This window comes from Lutra lutra, chromosome 3 (genome assembly GCF_902655055.1).
Source record: "Lutra lutra chromosome 3, mLutLut1.2, whole genome shotgun sequence".
In the NCBI taxonomy this organism is placed as follows: domain Eukaryota; kingdom Metazoa; phylum Chordata; class Mammalia; order Carnivora; family Mustelidae; genus Lutra; species Lutra lutra.
In genome coordinates, this window is record NC_062280.1 from 76,988,348 (window position 1) to 77,010,821 (window position 22,474).

Consider the following 22,474-nt stretch of genomic DNA (forward strand, 5'->3'; position numbering starts at 1 on the left):
GATAGTGGCAGTTTCTCCGTTCCAGTCAGAGCAAATCCTATGCCACTGGAAATCACCTGGGTTGTTCTGACAATGCAAGTCTGGCATAAACAAGAAAGAAGAGAACATCATGAAGGTGCTATGATGGTAGGTTAGGAATTCTGCACTCTATTCCAGTCCAGCAACAAAGGAGATGACGGAGGCAAAGGTTGTGACCTGAAAGAGCCCAGTGAGCAAAGCTGTTGGTATCACTGATGAAGTTACTATGGCCAGTGCTGTATTTCCAACAAGGAGTCAAAACAGAAGTAGATGTATATGTTTTTGGAAGTTCATTCAACAAATACATGCTGAGCACCTGTTATGTTCAGTGCGTTGTTCTAAAGTCTTTTATGTGAATCAGGTATTTCGGTCCGCTCAACAGTCTTATGAGCAGGATACTATTATTATTTTCATTTTACAGTTGGGGAAAATGAAGCACAGAAGTCATACACCTAAAGAAGGGATAGAGGGGTGCCTGGCTGATTGAGTCAGTAGAGGGTTCAGCCCTCGATCTCTCGGGGTTGTGGGGGAGAGGTCATGAGTTCAAGTCCCATGTCAGGCATAGAGCTTACTTAAAAAAAAAAAAAAAAAAAAAGCTAAAAAATTTTTAAAAACTAAAAAATTAAAAAAACTAAAAAGTGATAGAAACAGTATTTGATCTCAGACAGCCCCTCCAACTACTTGTTGCCTCCTCTCAAGCAGCTCCCTGACTTTGGGGGCATCAGAATACTTAGTGACACTGGGAAGAGGGATTAAGTTGCAGGCATCCCTACTGGAAAGTGTCTTCTACATTAAAAGGATGCCCCAAAGGTTAGAATGCTCAAAAAGTTCATGTGTCTGTTTTTTCTACTGTGTATTTGATATTTTCCCTTGACCTCAATGCCTGGGTTACTGTAAAATTAATCTTTTAGCCAAAGAAGTAAGACGTATTCTATAAGAGGGCATTTTAATGTTAGTGTCTGGTTTTTGTCTCCTAAGATATATATTTAAATAAAAACCAAGTGAAGAGGGAAATAGACCTAATCCTTAAATTTTATTTACTTTTTACTGATAAGTTAAAAGAACCTGTGGGTTATTGGGAACATTCACTGTAAACAATTCCAGCCCTGGCCTGATGGTAAAGTGCATCTAGACCCTCTTGACAGTTGAGCCTCAAATATCCATCATCACATTTCCTCTAGATCCTTCCAGCTGCTTATTTGATTGCCCAGCTGACCCAAGGTTCAGCATTTTAAATCTCTTAAGTCTCTTTTTACCTAAGGGCATTGAGAGGGTCCGCTTTAATTTATTCCTCTTTTGCTGCCATCCCCATAATACGCTCTCCTAGCTACACAGGATCATTTTATCTTCTCATTGAAAGTCAAGGAGGCTGCAAAGCCGTTTAGCTTATCAGGAGCAGGTGGTACCAGGTGTTAGAATACATGACTCCATTACTTTGGGAGAAGATACAAATCACCCAGGAAAGGTTCTTGGGTCCACAGAGCAGCTGGGCCAATATGGGATAGAGGTCTTAATAAGGGCACAATTTTTGTTTTCAGAACGAGTAATCTTTCTTACATACATAGATTTTTCATGGCATCTGTTTATGTTTTTTCCTCTTAAAAAAAAATCACAAAGAGACTAGGATTCTGTCAGTTGCTAAGTGTTAAAGATCCAGTTTAGCAAAAATGGTCTTTGACTCATGTTTGATAGTCCCTAACCTAATTAATATCAGCTGCAAACATCATTAAGCTCACTACCTAAAGTACACATCTCTCTCTCTGATACATTTCAAGGAAGGGCAGTGGTTCCTCATCATCTGAAATAAGAAGACACATAGGTCCCTTGTCAGCAAGCCCAACACACAGATGGCACCAAAAGAATTGGCAATATTAATAATAATAATAATAGCTATTAATTATGTACTTGCCATGAGTCAGGTAATGTGCACAAATGTGGTTTTTATAAATTTCCTGGTGTATACTCTACATCCCTGTTTGTAAATGAGTAAATCAAATTTCAGAGAAATTGAGTAACTGATAACCAATTAAGTGTAAGCCAGGTCATTCTAATGCCTGTGATCTTTGTTGAATGATACCGTAGAAATTCCTTTAGGATGTGCAGTAAATACATAGCACTCAGGGGTCACCCTGTTCAGATGGAATGGAAGGTTTTGTTTTCTTTAATGGAAGAGTTGTAGGCCCTTAAATCCCCTTTTGGATAAGTTTTTCATTCCTTCTCATGACACAGAAAACTCTTACCCATTAACACTCAACATGATAACTATTGATGATCTCTTGCTAGCAAAGTGAAATTGAAAAGAAAGAAAGAAACATGGGTGGAGAGGAGATTATTTTTATACTAGTGTGTTGAAGGCAGTAGCCTAGATGCAGTGCAGAGACAGAAGAGGGCATCAGGGACACATTACTCTTCTCTGCCCGCATTTAGCATTAAAGGAGACAAGTGACATGTTAATTACCTGTAAAAGCATGGCTGGGGATAAGCAATATAACAGAGGTACAAGTAAAGTTATATAGAAGTTATGAAGACAGCGAAAACACTTGATGCTGCTGAACGGGATCAGGGAAGACTTGCGAAGGAATGATATTTAAATTCAGCCTTGAAGGATAAATAGGAATTTGACAGGTTAAGAGAATGTAAAGAAAAGGATCAGATCTTACACATTCAAAACCTATTTAGGCACTAGAGGTATAATGATGAATAAGGGTTTGGTCTTGTCTTGATGGGGCGTATTTAGATAAGTTATCTCTCACAGTCTAAGGGGATATAGATATTTAAATAATCTGGTATGTTTGGGATGGATGTATCTTAGTGGGGGAACACTAAGATAATTTCCTGGAAGTCCCAAAGGCCGAGACCAAGGACTTGAACATTTTAGAGGCAGGCGCTGGACTATCTCTACAGGAAACTATAAAAGAGCCTATATAGGGGCGCCTGGGTGGCTCAGTGGGTTAAAGCCTCTGCCTTCGGCTCAGGTCATGATCTCAGGGTCCTGGGATCGAGCCCCACATCAGGATCTCTGCTCGGTGGGGAGCCTGCTTCCTCCTCTCTCTCTGCCTGCTTCTCTGCCTACTTGTGGTCTCTCTCTGTCAAGTGAATAGATAAAATATTTTAAAAAAAAAAAAAGTCTGGGAGGGACAGAGTGAAAGAGGGAGAGAGACAGATAAAGAGAGAGACAGAGACAAAGAGAAGAGGCAAAGAACAGAGGAGAAAGCAGTATTGAAATATCAAGAGGGAACATTTCTTTGGAGACAATCTGCATACCATTTTAGATCTCCCATTCTTGCCAGCCAATCAAATATCTCCTAAAGCTCGAGGTACTGGAGTCTGAGTCTTAGTAAGAGAGTGTAAGGAGAAGTGATTGAGGCTACAGTTGCCCCTGCCTGACAGTGAGATCATCCCATGAGAGAGATCTCATTGCAGCCATTTAAAAAACTCTGCAGGGAAAACAGCATGGAGAAAGGAAATCCCAGCAGGGTGACTGTGTCTGAGGGCAGAGAGCCAGGAGTCAGAAGGAGGAGGCATGCCTTTGTCCTGCTATTGCCCCTGGAAGTTCCCAGTAGGATGGGGCACCTGTGAAATGAAAACAAAACACACAGAAGAGTTGTGCCTACCACAATGTGCCACACTGCCCATTTTTCACTTACTCTCTTTCTTCCTGACCTTGACCCTAGAGTGGTCAGGACAGTGGGGGAGAGGCTAGAAAACTACAAAGAAACCACAGTTAATGCCATGCTGTCCCAGGGCCAACTTCCGGACCTTAAACTTTGCATCCTTGGAGGTGAGGGGTGAGGGGAGAAGCTTTGATTTAAACGAAGTTTGTAGCTCTGATTACTGGTATGGAATGGACATTTTAAATCCTGAAATGAGGTGCTTTTCATGAAACAAATTGTCAGGAATAGAAACAATTTAGGGAGCTTTAATCAAAAAGAAAATTTAAAGTATCTGGAGTCATGCTTATAAACCCAGTGTAAATTCAGTGTGCAGGGAGAATGAGCCTTTTAGATATGTCTGAAAGAGATCCGCATTCTGCAAATTCATTTCCTTGTGTTCAGCATACAGACTTTTGTTGTGGTTGTTGTTATAGCCCTAAAAATACATTCTTGCTAAGAAAAGGGTGAACGGACCACACCTTTCTCTGTCAGCCTTTAGGGAACCTGCTCCAAATTCCTCAGCTCATGTAACAGGAGTCTGTTTTCTCTAGTTCAGATTCTGGTCTCCGCTAAATTGGATGTGATTTGCCTTAACATGTCTATAACCTGCTGTCAAAGTGCATGCTCACCTGTTTGAATGCCTGGTCACATTCTGAAGATCTTTTAACCTTTATTTGTTCTGTCCAGTTAATTATTTCTGGGAAGCTAATTGCCAAGATTGGCAGCAGTTCCAGTAGGACATGACCTGGATCCAGTGAGAAGTAAAAGAGTTGCTTTCCTCTAGGGATGAAATGTAGTGAAAGGATTGAATCCAGAGGAAACTTGATAGAGATTTCTAACATGGAAGTCAACACCATTGATTGAATAATAGTTTGCCCTGCTGCCTTAGGTGGACTATCTTAAGCTTAGTAAAAAATAATCTTTTCCGTCATACATTAGCCTGTAGCAGAGACTCTCTGGAACCACTTTCCACTCCTAGCTCCCTTCTGACATGAAGGATATGAAAGAAAATGAAAGCAAGGAAAAAAGCTCCCAAATCTTATTAAGGACCTTGTGTTATCCAAGGATATTTTATCGTCCTTACGCTATACACGGGTTTATTTTATTCAAGGAATTCTGTGTGAACATTTGTTTTTACTTGATTTTACATAATTGGTTGTTAGTATTTATTTTTAAAGGGTCCATGCTGATAAACATTGAAAAATGAAAATTCCCCTAGCAAAATTTGTCCATTTCAAATTTTGATTTGTTTTGTTTGTTTAAGCCACAAACGAATTATTCCATAAAACTCTAAAAGTGTACCTTTCCTGGTAGAAGGAGGGGTGCGGGAGAGGCTGGGCGCTCAGCCAGTGCTCTCTTTGCATCCTCATCGCTGGAGTAACCTCGAAGGCAATTCTTTTCTGCGTTCTCCCCCAAAGGCCCCATAGAACACAGTTCAAAAATGATTGCCCTGGTTTCATGTATAATATGATTCAGTTTACCAAAATCATTTCAGCATTGTGTTATAAGAAAAACTTATGTTGAAGTTTGACAAATCTGTATTGTTACATGTGAGTTGCAATAACTCAATGAGCAAAAAGGTGGTTCCAGAGTTTGTCATTTTTAAACTTTCTTAGTGTTTGCATCTGGCACACTGCAAACAATGAAAATTGCTGATACTTGGGAAGAAATAATCAATGAGGGACATTTATGACAATGACACAATGTAAGGAACACATTAAGGCAAGCCATTCCTCGTCGCATTTCCATTCTTTCAAAACGCATCGCTTTATCATACATCCATTCTTGTTTCTACAGAAACTGATTTGTACTTGCAAAATAATAAATATTCATCTCATATGGATTTTTAAAGGTGACTGATTTGTAAAAATCAATAACTGTCTTTTGCCAGCTCGCGGACTGACATGATTGCCTTCATTTTCAAACATAAAACGACTGCATTAAAATAACATTAAGAGAGAAACATTGGCTGACACAGGAAGAGAAATTCTTAAATGAAAACTGCTCCAGCCAGCTTTAATCAGTTCCTATCATGCTTTTTATTATAGTACAAATGGGCTCTATTAAAAGGAAAGCCAATTCCAGATGATGATGCAAATAATTAGAGCTGCCTTTAGCCTCTAGTTAGTGTTATTAACTAATGGTTTCAAAATATGAGATTTATTTCAGAAAGAACATTTTCCTTCAACAAAAGAAACAGAAAATTGGGCTTTGTCTAACTAATGTCAAATATGCAGATAAAAACTGAAAAAATAATCAGTCTATTTTTTGGATATTTAAAAAAAATTGGAATAATTGACTATATTACTTCATATGGGTAAACTTTAAGTTTGTTAGTTCAGCAATCCCCAAACTAGTTTTGGTTCTATGTTAAACGTGAGAAATTCGGTATACTCCATTTACCTAGCCCCTTCTACCTTTTGAGATTACAATGTATATTTGCACTTTGAAGCCCCTGAGAAATTTTGCAATAAAGATCCATGTCTATCTGCTTTATCCTTTCCTACCCTAACATTAGTTTCAGCATGGAAACATTTTTAAAACATATAGGTTAATATTCTGTGTCACAGCAACACATGGAATTTCCTTTTGAGAAATTATGAATGAATTTATAATCTAAGGGTCTGTTTTTTAACAAGACACAATATATTAAATCAAATATCCAGCCACTCCATTGTAAAACTATAAATATGGAATCAGAAGTTTTAACTAAGTTTTACAAACAGCAAATTAAAAGCAAACAAATATTGTCTAATAAAATGTTGATCATTGAAACCTGCCTCTTGAAATACTTGATTTTTCACTTTTCTAAACTCTAATGAGATTCAAATGGACATGTGCTCATGTTACATCTCTTAACATTGATACATTAATTTAACTCCTTTAGTTTATATATGTTTCTGTTATTTCATATGTCACAGGAATTGTACCTTTTTTTTTTTTCTTTTTTTTTTGCCTTTATCTCATAGTGCAAACTAGGGGAGCATGTTACTCAGTTGTTCCTTCAAGGAAAACTTATTCAGCTGTTAGGAATGTAGTGAGCTGACAGTCTCCAGCCATTAAACCTTTGGGATCAAGGCCAACCCTTGCCTAAGCAAAACCCAGTGATCTAGTTCTATGGAGGTACTGTGTGTGGTCTGGCCATTTCTGCCCAATGCAGAACTCCTTTAACAGGCACCGGTTGTCCTGGTGCTCCCTGTGTTGACCATGATTTTGTCAGATTTGCCTCATGACTTGAGAGCTCTCCCTGCCACATCCTGCTTCCTCCTCCACTTCCTCCTTTTACTATCCATTGGCATCACTTAAAACAATAAGCCCCTTGCACTCCTAACTCTCTCCCAAGGATCCAACTGACACTTCCCTATTAGTGTCTAGGATATTTAACAAGGCTTAAGCAATAAGCACTCAATAATCAAGTATATTTTCAGTATAATTTAGGTCAAAAAGGAAGCAGAGATATAGGTGCACATTCTGATGGTGATGCCATATTTGAATCATTTTTATTACCTGGGGTTGTGTGTATGTAGGGGCATGAGTGAATGTTGTGTAGAAATTAGTAGAACATTTGTGTGAAAAAGTTAAATTTATTACCATGCAAGGTAACCTTTATCCCCTTTTCTTAAGGGATTTCTAGTCTGGATGACCCCAGTGAAGAAGGTTTAATCCCAACACTCTCTGTAGGTTTAGGTTATTAAAATATCATATTCCATCAGCACAACTGGAAATCATTTTAGGTATTTTCGTTCAGGAGACAGATTTTGAAAAAGATATAATAGGAAGATTAATTTAACATTTGTGTGCATAACAGATGAAAGAGACAAAACTAAAAGGAGAATCATTTTAGGGGACAATTACAGCAATCATGATTTTTGATTATCATTGTCAAACAGATACTGGCTGTTTCCTCTAACATGCCAGATATTTTACATACATTTACATGTGTAATCTTCAGAAAAACCCTGAAATATTGTAAGACTGTGGGAAGCAATGCTCAGAAAAAAAAACTTTAAGTACTTTCTGGCAGAAAGTTGATAACCAAATATTTGAGCCTAGTTCTATCTAACTCCAAAGCCTATAATCTTTTGTGGGTGTCAACCTACCTCTTGTGTGGAAACGAGGATTACTTTGAGGCTAGCATTGTTTTTAAGAACTTTCTCAAAGTCAGAAGAATAAAAGGGGCTGGAGGGTGGGGATTGTTGCTCTGAGACTTGAGCTCCAGTACAGATAAGTTAAGAAAGATGAGGCATCACCTAATGGGTAGTGTGACCACAGGTGAGCAGGAAGTCATTGCCAGGAATTCTGGAAATCTAGGAAAATGAAAGTCCATAAAAAGAGCTAAGTCATGGTACCTGGAGAAGGCAAGAGAAGGTTAAAAAGGCCGTAACAAAAGAATTGAGTTCAGAGAACAAAGCAAGAATATAATGAGAAAATCAAGCATATAGATTAAGTTCAGACAGAAGAGCAATCTCCTAGAATAGGGGGGGGAAATTGTGACCATAGGGTCAAATCTGGCCTGCTATTTTTGCAAATAAAACTTTATTGAAACACAGCCACACTTGTTTGTTTACTTATTATCTGTGGTTGCTTTCATATTACAACATTAGAGTTGAGTAGTTGCAGCAAACACCACATGGCCAAGAAAGCCTAAGTATTTAATCTCTAACCTTTACAGAAAGCTCATCGACACGTATTCTAGAAGGCTTTTAGAGTTGGGCTTGTGATCACAGATTGAAAACAAAGGTCAGTTAAACATTTTCTGTAAAGGCCCAGATAGAAAACATTTCAGACTTTGGTGCCACAAATGATCTCTCCTGCGTAATCTTTGTTTATATTTGTTTGTTTGTTGTTTAAACTATTCTTAGCTTATGTGCAGTACTAAGGCAGGCAGATTGGTCCTGTCAGCCATAGTTCCCCGATTCCTGATCTAAAAGAAGGTTTCCGTCCTCTGCTGTTATCTCTTGCCTATTGACATAAGGGCGAAAAGTAAGTGAGGGCCTTCAATTCAAGACGCCCCGAATTCAACTAGTGCATGTGGTTTTGGATTACAGGTGAGGCAATAGACTAAGCCATTTGTTAAGCAAATTTTGCCATACTAGCCCAGATTCTGCTTTTATTTTACTGGTCTCATGAACTTAAAAAACGGCTTTCCTCTTCATTGGATTAATCTGTGTCTCAAACTGACTTGAAGTAGGTATAAGAATTGAGATTTTTATCAACACTTCATAATGTATATCCACTCAAAGGTTATTCCACTTGTTTCATCTCTGCGACTCTGATACTGCTTAAGCACTGTGGGCTTAGAGAACTCGAGACCCTCAAAGAGGGATGTGACTCTGCATCTTTTGGGAGTAATCAGCAACACCCTGGCTCCCATCCCATCCTTTAACCGCCTTGTAGGAATCAGGCAGAGTTAAGGGTCCTACCCTGATGTCTATCCATACCCTGCTCCTCAAACCTGCTGGGGGCACTTATTCTATCAAGCAATCACCTTTTCAGAATCAAGGTTCGGTAATATAATAATTGGGAAAGTACGAAGGCAAGAGAAGTCTTAATCCCCTGCCAATATCTGATCATTCTGCTCTCCTTTATGATTCCTCTTTATGATAGTAAAACATGTGTTTATTGTTGGAGGTACATATTTTGAACTGGCAGTTCATCCTACAGTGATGATATAAATAGTTAAAACTTATTAAATATGACGTGCCAGCTACCTTGCTCTGTACTTCCTGTGTATTGTCTCATTGGCTCAACAGAGACTTCCTCTTACATTATCGGTATTCTTATCCCCACTTTACAGATGAATAAATTAAGATTTAGAGAGATAAAATGATTGTCTCAAAATCTAGCAAATGGCAGTGCTTGGATTTTGGCATGGCCTGTATGACCCCAGAGACTATCTACACCCCACTACACTATACTACCTGCTTAATGAGGGATAGTGTCCTTTGTCATTCTGATGCCTTACTTGAAGGGATTTCATGACATTTTATAATGACTTTTAAATATCATGAAATTTTAAGAATTAGACAAAAAAAATCTGGAATATTTTAATAATATTTTGATAGTGATAGCTTTGAGCACATAAATTTATGAATAATCTTACTCCTGCTACATTAATGGGTATCTCTGGAGGTTAATTGGTTAATTATATTTAAGAAATTAGAGAAATGTTCGAAGTATGTAATATACAACAGAATTACTCTTGAATTAAAATGTCCTTTACCGTATCATTAATGTTTCTCAGATCCTTTAATTCTGAAAAAACTGAATGTTTTCACAAAGCATTTCTACCTTGTTATATGTATTACCTTCACAAAAGATAACAAAAATGTCAGAGACCAAGTTATTTGGAAAGAATTCAGACTCATACTAAAAAAATTGAGAGTCTGAATTAAATGTGAAATTCAGTAAGAACAAATGCAAGGTAGTGCAACTAGAACTGATTAATTCTCCTCACAAATATAAAATAAGGCTGTATTCTGAATAACAGTATATGAAAAAAGTCTTAAGAGGGACAGCAGACCATATTTTGAATCATAATATATTGAATCTAGTCATGTAGACTTTTCCAATGAGGATACATTGATAAAAGTTAGCTGAAATATATTTATTTCTAAGATTATAGCTAATCTTAGGTGTTCAATACTCCAGAGGAAGAATTCAGTAATGAGTTGATAACCATGACAATAAAGCATAAATATAGCTTTACTGGATATAAGCCATCTTGCTTCATAATTAATATATATTTATCTCATTTGATCATTATAAAAACCCTACATTATCTTCATATTTGGGAATAAGTGAACTAAAGCTTAGAAAAATGCATGAGTACCTTGGCTAAAATACGATTATCTAAAAGAACTGCATTGAAATCATAATGGTCTTGTCTTCTTTAGTGATGCCTAAGTATAAATTTTTAACAGTTAAAGTATGACTGTGTTAAGACACATGAAAAAGTGCTCCACATCACTCGGCATCAGGGAACTACAAATCAAAATCACAGTGAGATACCACTTCACACCAGTCAGAATGGCTAAAATCAACAAGTCAGAAAACAACAGATGTTGGTGAGGATGCGGGGAAAGGGGAACCCTCCTACACTGTTGGTAGGAATGAAAGCTGGTGCAGCCACTCTGGAAAACAGCACAGAAGTTCCTCAAAAAGTTGAAAATAAAGCTACCCTATGACCCAGCAATTGCACTACTGGGTATTTACCCTAAAGATAACAAACATAGTGATCTGGAGGGGCACATGCACCTGAACATTTATAGCAGCAATGTCCACAATAGCCAAACTATGGAAAGAACCCAGATGTCTATCAACAGATGAATGGATAAAGATGTGATATATATATACAATAGAATGCTATGTAGCCATCAAAAGAAATGAAATTTTGTCATTTGCAATGCTGTGGATGGAACTAGAGGGTATTATGCTGAGCAAAACAAGTCAAACAGAGAAAGACAATTATCATATCTCTCTGATACGAGGAATTTGAGAGGCAGGGATGGGGCTTGGGGAGTAGGGAAGGAGAAAATGAAGCAAGGGGGGATCAGGAGGGAGAGAAACCATAAGAGACTCTTAATCTCACAAAACAAACTGAGGGTTGCTGGGGGAAGGGGGCATAGGGAGAGGGTGGTTTGGTTATGGACATTGGGGAGGGTATGTGCTATGGTGAGTGCTGTGAAATGTGTAAGCCTGATGATTCACAAATCTGTACCCCTGGGGCAAATAATATATTATATGTTAATAAAAATAATTAATAAAAAAAGATAAACTGGGGCATATTAAAATTTTTAAGAGTTTATTTGAGCAAAAATTGATTAACATTGGTCAGTGTCAAACCAGAAGTAGTTAGAAGTGCTCTGTCGATCAAAGCTAGGGGAAAGACATTTATAGAGAAGAGGCTGAAGCAAAGCAAGGAAATTATTTGATTGTCTTTCTATGTCTTAAGAGGTTGCCTTATTTGGGAAAGCTTAGTTGGCTGTTTGTGATAGGTTATCCTTGGGTTTTAATTCCTTATCCTTGAGACATTTGAGCTTTGGTTTTGGTTTGTTAACACAGGCTACTGAGGCATTAAAGCCACCTTAGTCTAATTGTCTCCTTGTTTAAGTAATGTAACTGTTACACATATACAGAATGAACACACCAAAGATTCGTTAAGTCATTAAGGTGAAAATAAAGTGGTAAAACATTTTTAAAAACTAGATATTTAGGGACACCTGGATGGCTCAGTCAGTTAGGAGTCTTCTTTTGACTCAGGTCATGATCTCAGGGTCCGGAGACCTAAGCATCAGGTTCTCTGCTCAGCAGGGAGTCTGCTTCTGCCTTCCTCTGTTCCTGTGAGCATTCTCTCTCTCTCTCTTTCTCAAATCAATCAATCAACCAACCAATCTTTAAAAAAAAAAAACAAACAAACAAACAAACAAAAAAACCCCTAGGTATTTATCAGCATGCAAAAGGAATTTTAGAAGACTTCTAGAGTAGCTACAGAGAAATTTTAAAATTTAAAAACTAAAAAAAATTAAAAACCCATAACTTGGGACATGAGGGTGGCTCAGTCAGTTAAGCATCTGACTCTTGGTTTCGGCTCCAGTCATGATCTCAAAGTCCTGAGATGGAGCTTCCGAGTTTCAGGCTCCAGGCTCAGCATGGAGTCAGCTTGAGACTATCTTCCTCTCTTTCCTACCCCTCTACCTCTCCTCCCCTTGCACGTGTGTGCACATTCTCTTTCTCAAATAAATAAAGAAAATCTTTAAAACAAAACAAAACAATAACTTTTGGAGTTATCTTTTCTGCTAGATGATTTATCTGAATTTCTATCAGATAAGATCAACAAATCAACATGTAACTTCACCAAGTCTGAGTCCTTAAAAGCAAATAACAGAGTCATACAAAGGTGAATTCCTAAGACACTAAAACAACTTTTGGGTATACAGAGTGACCACCTATCTTGGTTTTCTAAGAACTGAGGGGTTTCTCAGACATTGGACTCTCAGAGCTAAACCAAGAATGTCCTGGGCAACCCAGGACATTTTGTTTCACCAGGAGTACCCCAGTGTAACATTGAAAGGACTTGCTGCATCCTTGACCTTATGCCAAGGTCAGGGAGATTGCAAAAATGGTATTATCTTGTTCAAACAAATCTTGTTTAACTTTACAATGACTTAAACATGTGACTTCAAGTCAAAAGGGACCTCAAACCTTAAGAAAGATTAAAATAGGGGCACCTGGGTGGCTCAGTGGGTTAAGCCGCTGCCTTCGGCTCAGGTCATGATCTCGGAGTCCTGGGATCGAGTCCCGCGTCGGGCTCTCTGCTCAGCAGGGAGCCTGCTTCCTCCTGTCTCTCTGCCTGCCTCTCTGCCTGCTTGTGATCTCTCTCTGTCAAATAAATAAATAAAATCTTTAAAAAAAAAAAAGAAAGATTAAAATAGACATTTGGGGGGTTTATCTTACTTTGCATTATACCTCTACACATACAAAAAAACCCTTTATTTTTAGTTATTTATTAAAATGCTACTGTGCAGGTTAGCAAAGTTTACAAGAAGTGCCATCAGAGGTTTCCTACACAGCACCTGAGCAAATTCTGAATTTAGTATCCAGTGAGGTGCAATGCACATCTCTTCTTTACCTATGTGATGTCCTGTAGCTTCTCACACTTCATGTTCATCTGCAATGCAAAGTTTACATGTTTTATATTAGTTGCCTATGATTACCTATGATTTACTTACTAGCCTGAGTTTAGTGGGAAAAATTGACCTAAGCTAAACTAATGAGACTATCAGGGTTTTTTCCTTTTTTTTTTTTTTTAAGAACAGAGGAGTAAGCCTATGAGAAATTATCTAAAGAAACCAAATTTTAGAATACTGAATACTCACAGTTATTAAACTTATGGTTTTAAGTTTACTTTACAGGCATTTTTGTCCCCAGCAATTCCACCACTCCCGACACACATTCAAATGTCCTCAGCTTTTGGCTTCTCTGAATGTCATCCTGGAGACTTGAGGCTTCATAGGGAAGTCCTGAGCAATAAATGGGTGATGACAGAGGAAGGTACCAGCCAGATGGGCCCACTGAGAGTGCTCAACTTCACAAATGCTGAAGACCCTAGGATGGTAGGAAACACAGCTGAGAGTTCCTGAGGCCCCTAGGGAGGTGGACATGCTCTGTAAGGGCTAAGAGTTGGCCAGATGGAAGAGGACCAGCTATGCTGGCTCTCACGTTCAGAAATTCTTCTCTACTCTTCAGTAAACTTGTACACAATGCTGTTCTGGTTAGTGGGCCTGTCTCTAATAGAAACCACTCTGATGGATGGCCATCTCTGCTCCTCCGTCTTTACCTATTGCCATCTCACTTCCATATCCCAAATTGCTCATCAAACATTTCTTCCAAGTCCTCACAGCAATTTTTCTGAGTATAGGTCTGGTAATATAAATAGTGATCTCACTGCATCATACAATTTGAATCAAATTATGGGATGACACCAGTTCTTGACAGAGCCATGCAAGAAAGTAGACGAAAAATAAGGGAAAGTGGAAGGAATTCAAATAAAAAACAACAACAACAAAAAAAACACCTTGCTAATATCCTTCAGTTGGAGAGTGAAGATGAACAAGGGTGGACTGAAGATAGAGACAGGTATTCCTCCCGTGGTCATTGCTGAGGATCACAACAACGATAACGGGTGCCTGTGTAGGAATAATAAACTCAACTCATTAGTGTATTCCAAATTCAGGAAAACAATTAAAAATCTGAAAAGCACCCAGATCAAGTTAAATTGGCTGAACTGGTTCCCAGCTTTGGGGAATTTGAAGGAAAGATAATACGAAGATAACGTCTCTAACCACAGACCAGAGAACAGAACACAGATCATAGTAGCTATACTACAGCCTTCAGCCCAGTGTCCAAGAGGTAGAGCCAAAGATTACCAAGTCAACATGGAAAAGAATCCTACCCAGACTGTTTTTTTAGCTCACAGCACTTTTCAGGATGCAACATTAGTTCATGTTCACCTTCCCAGTCCACCTTCTTTCTGTGCACTTGATGTTTGGATTTGCAAACTCCAAATTTAAGTAGGATAAGAGCGTAATGTCTAATTCAATCCTTTCAAAGGCAATAGCAATACATCAGAAGAAAAATAGCCTGGAACTCTGTCTGGAATCAAGCTATGATGGAGTTGGGGCTGGGGTTGGGGAAGGAGGAGCCTGAAGGACTTTCCTGCTTCTTTCAAGAGTGCTAGTCACAGAACTTCATTTCTCTCATTGCAATTGCCAACCTGATTGAAGTCGCCTTGCAGTTTAGAAGGGGGCTCCCCTAACTCAGAGAGAGGTGATTTGTCAGACCTAGCGGCTAGTGCCATTGTGACTTGTGTTTTTCTCTGCCTTTTTAGGAATGTTGAGAAATTTGAGAACAGATGCCAGGGACTACTAGAAAAATGTCATTAGTTGGCTTTAAATGGCATGATATTGTCATTTGAAATTATTTGTCCATTAAATATGTTTATACGGGCCAGGAAAATTGCACATTATGCTTACATCAATTTTTGTTCCTAAGACCAATGTTTTTAATTTTTGTAGCCTCTAATTAGGAGAGAAATCTATAAATAAATTGTTTTAATTAAATTTTTTAAATGCCACTTTGAAGAAAAATGTTAATTGGATAATTTTTGTCTTCATGGCTTCAGTTGCTATTATAACAAAAACACAAATGAGAGAAAAAATATGGATCTAATGAGTAGAAATACTATGTATACTAATTTTAGAAAGTCCAGGCTTAAGTGGGGGACATTGATTTAAAATTTAAGTTTGTTCCTACTTATTTTTCACACAAGGTCCACATCTTCAGTGTCCATTGTACCTGTTAGTAGGTGTTCCAGAGAGTCCCTATGTCTTTGCTTCTTTTGGTTTTCCGCGGTTGGAATCCTGTCTTCTGTCACCTGACCAGATCTAGGCCCTTCTTTGGTGCTTAAGTCCACCTTCCAAACCTCCAGAGAGCCTTCTCAACTAAATATTATCGTGCCGCTATTTCTTGTTTCTGTGGCAGTTATTTCATTTCTATTGCTGCACCTCTTCCAGTTCATATTGCTTACATACATGCATATACATGCACAGCATACACGGTTTCCACCAAAAGTAGGGAAGACGTCCTATAAAAAGGAATGATTCTTTGATTTACTTTATATTCCTGAAAATATCCCTTAATACAATACATTATTTTTTCTGGATTTATAGAATAATGCATTCAAAATAAATAGAATTTCCAGATAACTTGGATTTCTATTCCTGGGAATTTCTAAGTGAGAAAAAAATGTTGAAAATAGAGAAATGATAGGCATGTCCAGGGATGGTACTTAATTGAACTAGATACTAGCTATTTGACTAATTGCCCTCCTTTCCTGGATTGCCCTCCTTTCCTGGATCGAAGGTCACCTTTACCTTAAGTCATTTACTTGAGATCACGGTTTTACTCTTAAAGCAAAGTTGAGGAGACTCGTGGGACATGAGACCAGAGAGCAATTTACAGATTTTCAGTTGAACATGTGCTTGAAGCAAAATTGAAAAAACTCAGAAGTAGAATATGGTGGTATAGGCAAGGATGGCAGGATAGATAATATAAGCTTTGCCAGGGCCTTTAAGAAGAAAGAAAAAGGCAAAAAAATCACCATGAGGAAGGGCACACAGAGGGAGGAAACAATGGCATGGGAACCAGTTAAGGAACAGATTTCATGTCATTTTAAAGGTGGTTTTGCTAGACAGGAAAGGAAATCAAGCTAGATAACAATTCAACCCAAGAAAGATGGATGAATAAATTACAATAAGTCTTGTATCTATCTGGGATTTCTCCTGAGTTACCTGGTTTGGGCTTTTCTTATTTTCTTTTACCTAGTAACTTCCAAAAACTCAGGGACAAATTCTAATCCTATGTCTCCCATACTGAGTATAAGCATAATTTAGTGGTCAGAATATTTGTGTTAGAATCCTAGCTCTGTAACTTATAGGCAGACATAAGATAGAATTCAGATAATTTATTCAACTTACTTGACTTTCAGTTTCTTCCTTATAAAATAGGCCACCTAAAATTGGGAGGATCTAGCAAAACAGCATGAGAAAATACCTTGAAAACATAATCTTTTATGCAAGTGTGAAGACTTTTTTGTACTTTTTAAAAGATTTATTCATTTGAGAGAGAGAGAGAGAGAAAGAGAGTGTGAACAGTGGGGAGGGGCCAAAGGGGGAGAGAATCTCAAGCAGACCCCACTCTGAGCATGGAGCCCATCAGGGACCTTGATCTCATGATCCTGAGATCATGATCTGAGCCAAAACCAAGAATCAGACCCTCAACCAGTTGAGCCACCCAGTCACTCCTATTTTGTGTTCTTAAAATTGAATATGGATGTTCCATTGTTACCTCAGATTTAACAAGTCTGAAAGTCCATTTAATAGCTTACCATCCAGGGATGTCTGGGTGGCTCAGTTGTTAAGCATTTGCCTTTGGCTCAGGTCCTGATCCCAGGGTCCTGGGATGGAGCCCCACATCGGGCTCCCTGCTCTGCGGAAAGCCTGTTCTCCCTCTCCTACTCCCCCAGCTTGTGTTCCCCCTCTTGCTGTGTCTCTGTCAAATAATTAATTAAAAAAATAGCTTACTATCCGGAATTGGTTATTTTTCCTTACATTTTTAATGCTATCAGTTTTCCATTGTTGTCTTACTCAAGTATCACAAAACAAAACAAAAAAACCTCAGGGTTATATTTTAATCCTTCCCATCTTTAAATATTCCCTAAGACCTGCCTATTTCTTCTTAACAGCACTGAAGATGTAGATCCCTTTCCATTTTTACTATTTCAGTATCACTGTCTAGGAAATTACCTCAGTCCTTTCATATCACTGTTCAGCTCATCTACCTCAACCACTGCTCTTACCATCTTATCTCTGTTTATAGATTCATTAAGGAGTTCTCCCATTTAGTGTTTCTTACCAGGTCTTATAACCAGCCACAATAATGTCCTTCCTTAACTTTTCAGAGTATTCACAGTATAGATCCTCTGGACCTCCTAATACTTTCTTTCAGTCTAGAATAACATGGGAAGTACGTCATAGTGGTATGAGGAAGGGTTGGGCTCAGGACCTGAGGCAGTTGAAATGACTATGTGAAGAGTGGTAGGATGGCAGCGCAAAGTATCATGGGATCAGAGCTTCCTAAGTTTACCAGTATTTTTGTTTATTTTTTCTATTTTGTTCATATTTTTAGTCTATCTAGTTTTAATTTCTTTAAGAACTCTTATTTCTGGGGCTCCTGGGTCGCTCATTTAGTTAGGAATCTGACTCTTGATTTCAGCTTAGGTCATGATCTCAGGCCCATGAGATTGAGCCCTGTGTTGGGCTCCTTGCTGGGCTTAGAACCTATTTAAGATTCTCTCTTCATCTCCCTCTGCCCCTTCCCACTGTGTGCTTGCTCTCTCTCTCCTTCTGTCTCTCAAAAAAATAATAATAATTTTGGTTCTAATAAAACAGTAGACTTATGTCCAAAAATAATAGAGGAACTTATATACCTGGGTTAAAATTCATCTAAATTAAGTAATGGTAATTTTCAATACAAGCGTCCTTCTACAAAACCAGTCTCCAAGCACACAGACACACAGAAACACACACACACTTTTAACATGAGAATCTTATTTTACTTGAGTATTCCTGAAAATAATCCTCAGCAGAATCATTGCAGCATATTGAGTTTTAATTTTTAGAGTGCTAACCATTACCGATTTGTACCAAAAGAAAAAGACTTACAGTTGATGAAAAAACTAAATAGATGCATGTAAGTTTGATTTTATCACAAACAACATGGTTAGCCCCTCTCATGCAATGTTTCTTCTTTTTGTTAAATACCTCACTGAACTCTATCTAGTTGTTGGTGGTGGTGGTGGTGGTAGTGGTAAAGCTTATTTCCCTGCTATTTAATACAGAGAAGTCTTTGCTAAATACCTCAGTCCAGTCTGCCACTTGCTCTACCTTCTCTAACTGGTTCCTGGATTGTGTCGGGTCTACCTCAGAGATGGTTCCAGAATAAGGGCTCCCTGTCTAGAGATGGGCCTAAAAATGCGTAGAGCATAAATGAGTTTCTCAGAAAACCACTTTTCCATTATCAGCTTATGAAGAAGGTCTCAAAGTATTTCATAGACATGATGATTACTGCCTGAAAATTTTTCAAAGCAAGGACAATCAATAGTCCAAGGGGACCTAAAATTGTCCCCAGCCCCACCATTTAGTAACAAAAAAGTACCTAATTAGTACATAATGTATTTTTACTAAGCTTGTGCTATATTTAAAGGTCTTACTGGTAATAAGTTCTGCTCTGAACAACTGTGTGCCACACCTGGCCTAAGTGGAGGTAATAAGTATAGTCGGACCCAGTAGTGGACACTGCAAAAGACGTCTCTTCCCTCAGTTGCCTTTGAGTCACTTAGGAAGACAATGAGTGCACAGTGTGAATGGGACCTGGAACTTAGTGACAGCATACAAATTATGTGCTGCAAATCTCTAAGTGGTTGTGTTTAACTATTGAAGAAACAGATAGAAAACTGATTCAAGGGGTTTGCAGTATGAGTCACCGGCATTGAGAAAGGGGCTCAGTCGTTGTTAAAGTTACGTTCAACACTATTTGAGGCCAAAATGTAATTGAACCTTTTTTATTGTAACATTATAAAACTAAACAAAATATTATCTCCAGGTTCTCCTTTCCCTTTATGAATAAAATTTAACTTGGTAAGAAAAGATAAGGTGTTTTTTTTTTTCTCTTCCTTCTTCTCTCCTTCCATCTCATCTCTCCTTTTGCTTCCTTGCAAAGTATACATTAAAAGCATTCTAGTCATAAGTTGTTGGCAAAAGTGTATTGCCTAGGAAATGTCCTTGGTCATAGATCATTTACAGGTGTTCAAACAGCTTGTTCATAGTTAGCTTTAACCATCTGGCCTTCGAGAAATGATATAGGATGTTGATGTGACACATTTTTTTCTCCTCCATTGTTTTGTTTGTATGTGTGTGTGCGTCTGTAAGGAAAGATTACTTCTGTGTTTCAAATCATCAGATGTGATGCTTGTAGGTATTTATATATTTTGAAACATGGGCCAATAGCCAAGGAAAGTATTCCCTGTTACGATGTTACTGCTTAACTGTAAACCACTATTAGTCTCTCTAAATCCCTGGGTGCTACTAGGATTAAGTCAGCACACCTGAGCTGTGGGGAATACATTTAGATGGAGTTTTATTAGATTTTGTTCCCTTATTTCTCACTGATTCTAAGGGGAAGCAAATACACAGAAAAGATACTGCTTTTCAGTAAATCATTTCAAATCCTCAGGGTGGGTTTCCTCTCAACTGTTTGAGAATATAAATTTGTCACAAGAGTGCCCCAAATCACTATTGGTTGGACTAGTTTCTTCTGTAGGACTCCCATACTGGATATGGGCACCTGTTCCTGATTAAGTGGGCTGAAAACTCCTTGAGGAAGAAAAAGAATATGTCTTTCTCAAATGCTATTATTCCTTCACTCCCACAACAGTGTTCTGCATACAGTAAGGGCTTACCAAATACACCTGTAGGGATAACTGTGTTAGCTTTTCAGAAGACAGTAACCAGGATTAGGTGACTTGTGTCTTTCACGGTTTTTTTTTTTCTCCCCAAACAATATTTACTAACAAAACCCTGACCAATAGAAGTCTGAGTACAAGTCCAGTAAACAGGGTAGTCTGTGTAGCTGCCAGTGAAAATCTGTCTCAGTGAGAAGACACTGCCACGTTATTGCTTTGCTCTCGTTGTTATCTGGTTTGTGGCATGTAGAATTTCCCTTAGGGCTTCATCTTAAGTCTACTTGACAATGGTGGTAGTGCTTCTCCTATACTGTAAATTCCTATAAACATTAGTTATGTGGCTAATTTTATTTTAGAACACAGCAAATCCTTGAAATAAAATAATATTTTAAAAATAGTAGAACTTTATGCTCTAAGCCCATCAAATATGTAGTGTATATTTGTACTAGGTTGGGAAGTCAGAGAAAGCAAGAAAAGAGGTGGCTGAAATTCCAGCAGAGGCCAGCCAAGATGAAGAGTTCATTGCAACGGGAACTCATTTTGGCACAGTTTGTATGGCTGCTAAGGAAGACACAGGAGTAGGTAAAGGCATGAATTTGGAAATCAAAAGATCTCTGTCTTACTTTCAATGAGCAGTGCAATTTGGAGAAATCACAGAACTTCTCGATGCCTCCATGTTCTCCTTTTAAAAACATTTCTTAGGAAACACTCTTAGTTATAACACAACAATTTTTCAGAGTGTATTTTTTTTTCCTCACAAAGCACTGAAGTAGCTAGTAAAGCTTTCTGCTGCGCAACACTTAAAACAAGAAAGTCTGGTCATGGAGGAATCTCTTTAATTTTTTTGTTGGCTTCATCTATAGGATGACACTTCTCAGCAACCTCAAAGGCAGAAGGCCGAAAATGTAGCTGGGAGGTGAGCAGGTTATTTAGTCGAGCTCATGGCAAATGCAGCGTGCCAAGGCTAGCACAGTAGAAGATTTCTAGAATGTGTCAATTGTTGTGAGCACTGAAGCTCTTTATTTGATTTTCAGTATGAAACTTTTTATTTTATTTTATTTTGGCATGCAGAAGCATTTGCACCCTAGAGAAATAAAAGAGTACTAAGCGGCCTTTTCATTGCCAGCTTGGCTGTGCTCTAGAAAGGAGAAACATGCCTCTACGTCTGTTGCGTCTGTTGTTCCGATCACCTCACACTGAAGATGATGGGACATAATATGTCTGATCATAAACAATATTATCTGGATGATTTACCATACTTTGTTGAGCTGCATTAAAAGATATGGATATTTTCCCCATCTGTTTAAGTCTCTTTCCTTGAAAATGACAACAAATGATGTTTTTATTAAAAAAAAAAAAAAGATCTTAAAAGGTTAGTCATTTTTAACCACTCATGCAGAAGAAACATCTCAAATTGCTATCAAGGTGGAAAGTAATTTAACTTTCACTTGTTACACGAATAAAAATAGTAATTGTTGAACTGAGAAAAGGTATAAAAGATTCTGATAAGTTTCTCCACTGGAAAAAAAAAAAGTGAAATTATCACTGTAATACTGATAATACCTACTTGGACTTCAAAAATAAAATACATTCACAAAAAACATTATTTGGGGCATGCCTGGGTAGTTTAGTTGGTTAAGGTCTAACTTCAGCTCAAGTCATGATCTTGGAGTCCTGGGATGGAGCGCCACGTGGGCTCTCTACTCAGTAGGAAGTATACTTCTCCCTCTCTCTGCCCCCCCACCTACTCGTGCTCTCTCTCAAATAAATAAATAAGTAAATTTAAAAAAAAAACAAAAAACATTATTTTTAAGCTTTTGTTTCTAAATTTATTATAGATGAGATTTTTGGTTAGATGCAGTATTTTTTTCCCAGTTTTCAGAGTGCCCATCTCTTGTGAGTTTTTCCCAAAGTTTTATTGACCCAAAAAGATGCTTACATTTTGGCAGAAGATGTTGCAGGGGCAGAAAAGTTTTTCTTTCCTCCCTTCTAGGTTCTTTGGCTGGTTGAATAATTAAATTCATGTGAGATAGAACAAGAAAAGTAAAACAAACAGAAGTTTAATACCATGTCTACCTCCTGTGTATATGGCAGAGACCCAGGAAGACTGAGTAAGTCCCTGAAATGTTTAGCATTTCAAATGTTGAGCAGAAGTCATCACCTTAAATACCATCTTCAGCTAAAGATAAAAGCGGATATTGGGGATGGGGAGTCCTTTATG

General features: G+C 38.0%; 1 long non-coding RNA gene across 1 annotated transcript in view; it reads right to left on the reverse strand.

Moving 5' to 3' along the window:
* LOC125095818 (uncharacterized) overlaps positions 1 to 22,474 on the reverse strand; it is a 268,620-nt gene that overhangs the window by 27,042 nt on the left and 219,104 nt on the right. Inside the window, exon 2 of the long non-coding RNA XR_007125958.1 lies at positions 14,248 to 14,359. This is a non-coding gene — a long non-coding RNA (uncharacterized LOC125095818). The remainder of the gene's footprint in view (positions 1 to 14,247; positions 14,360 to 22,474) is intronic.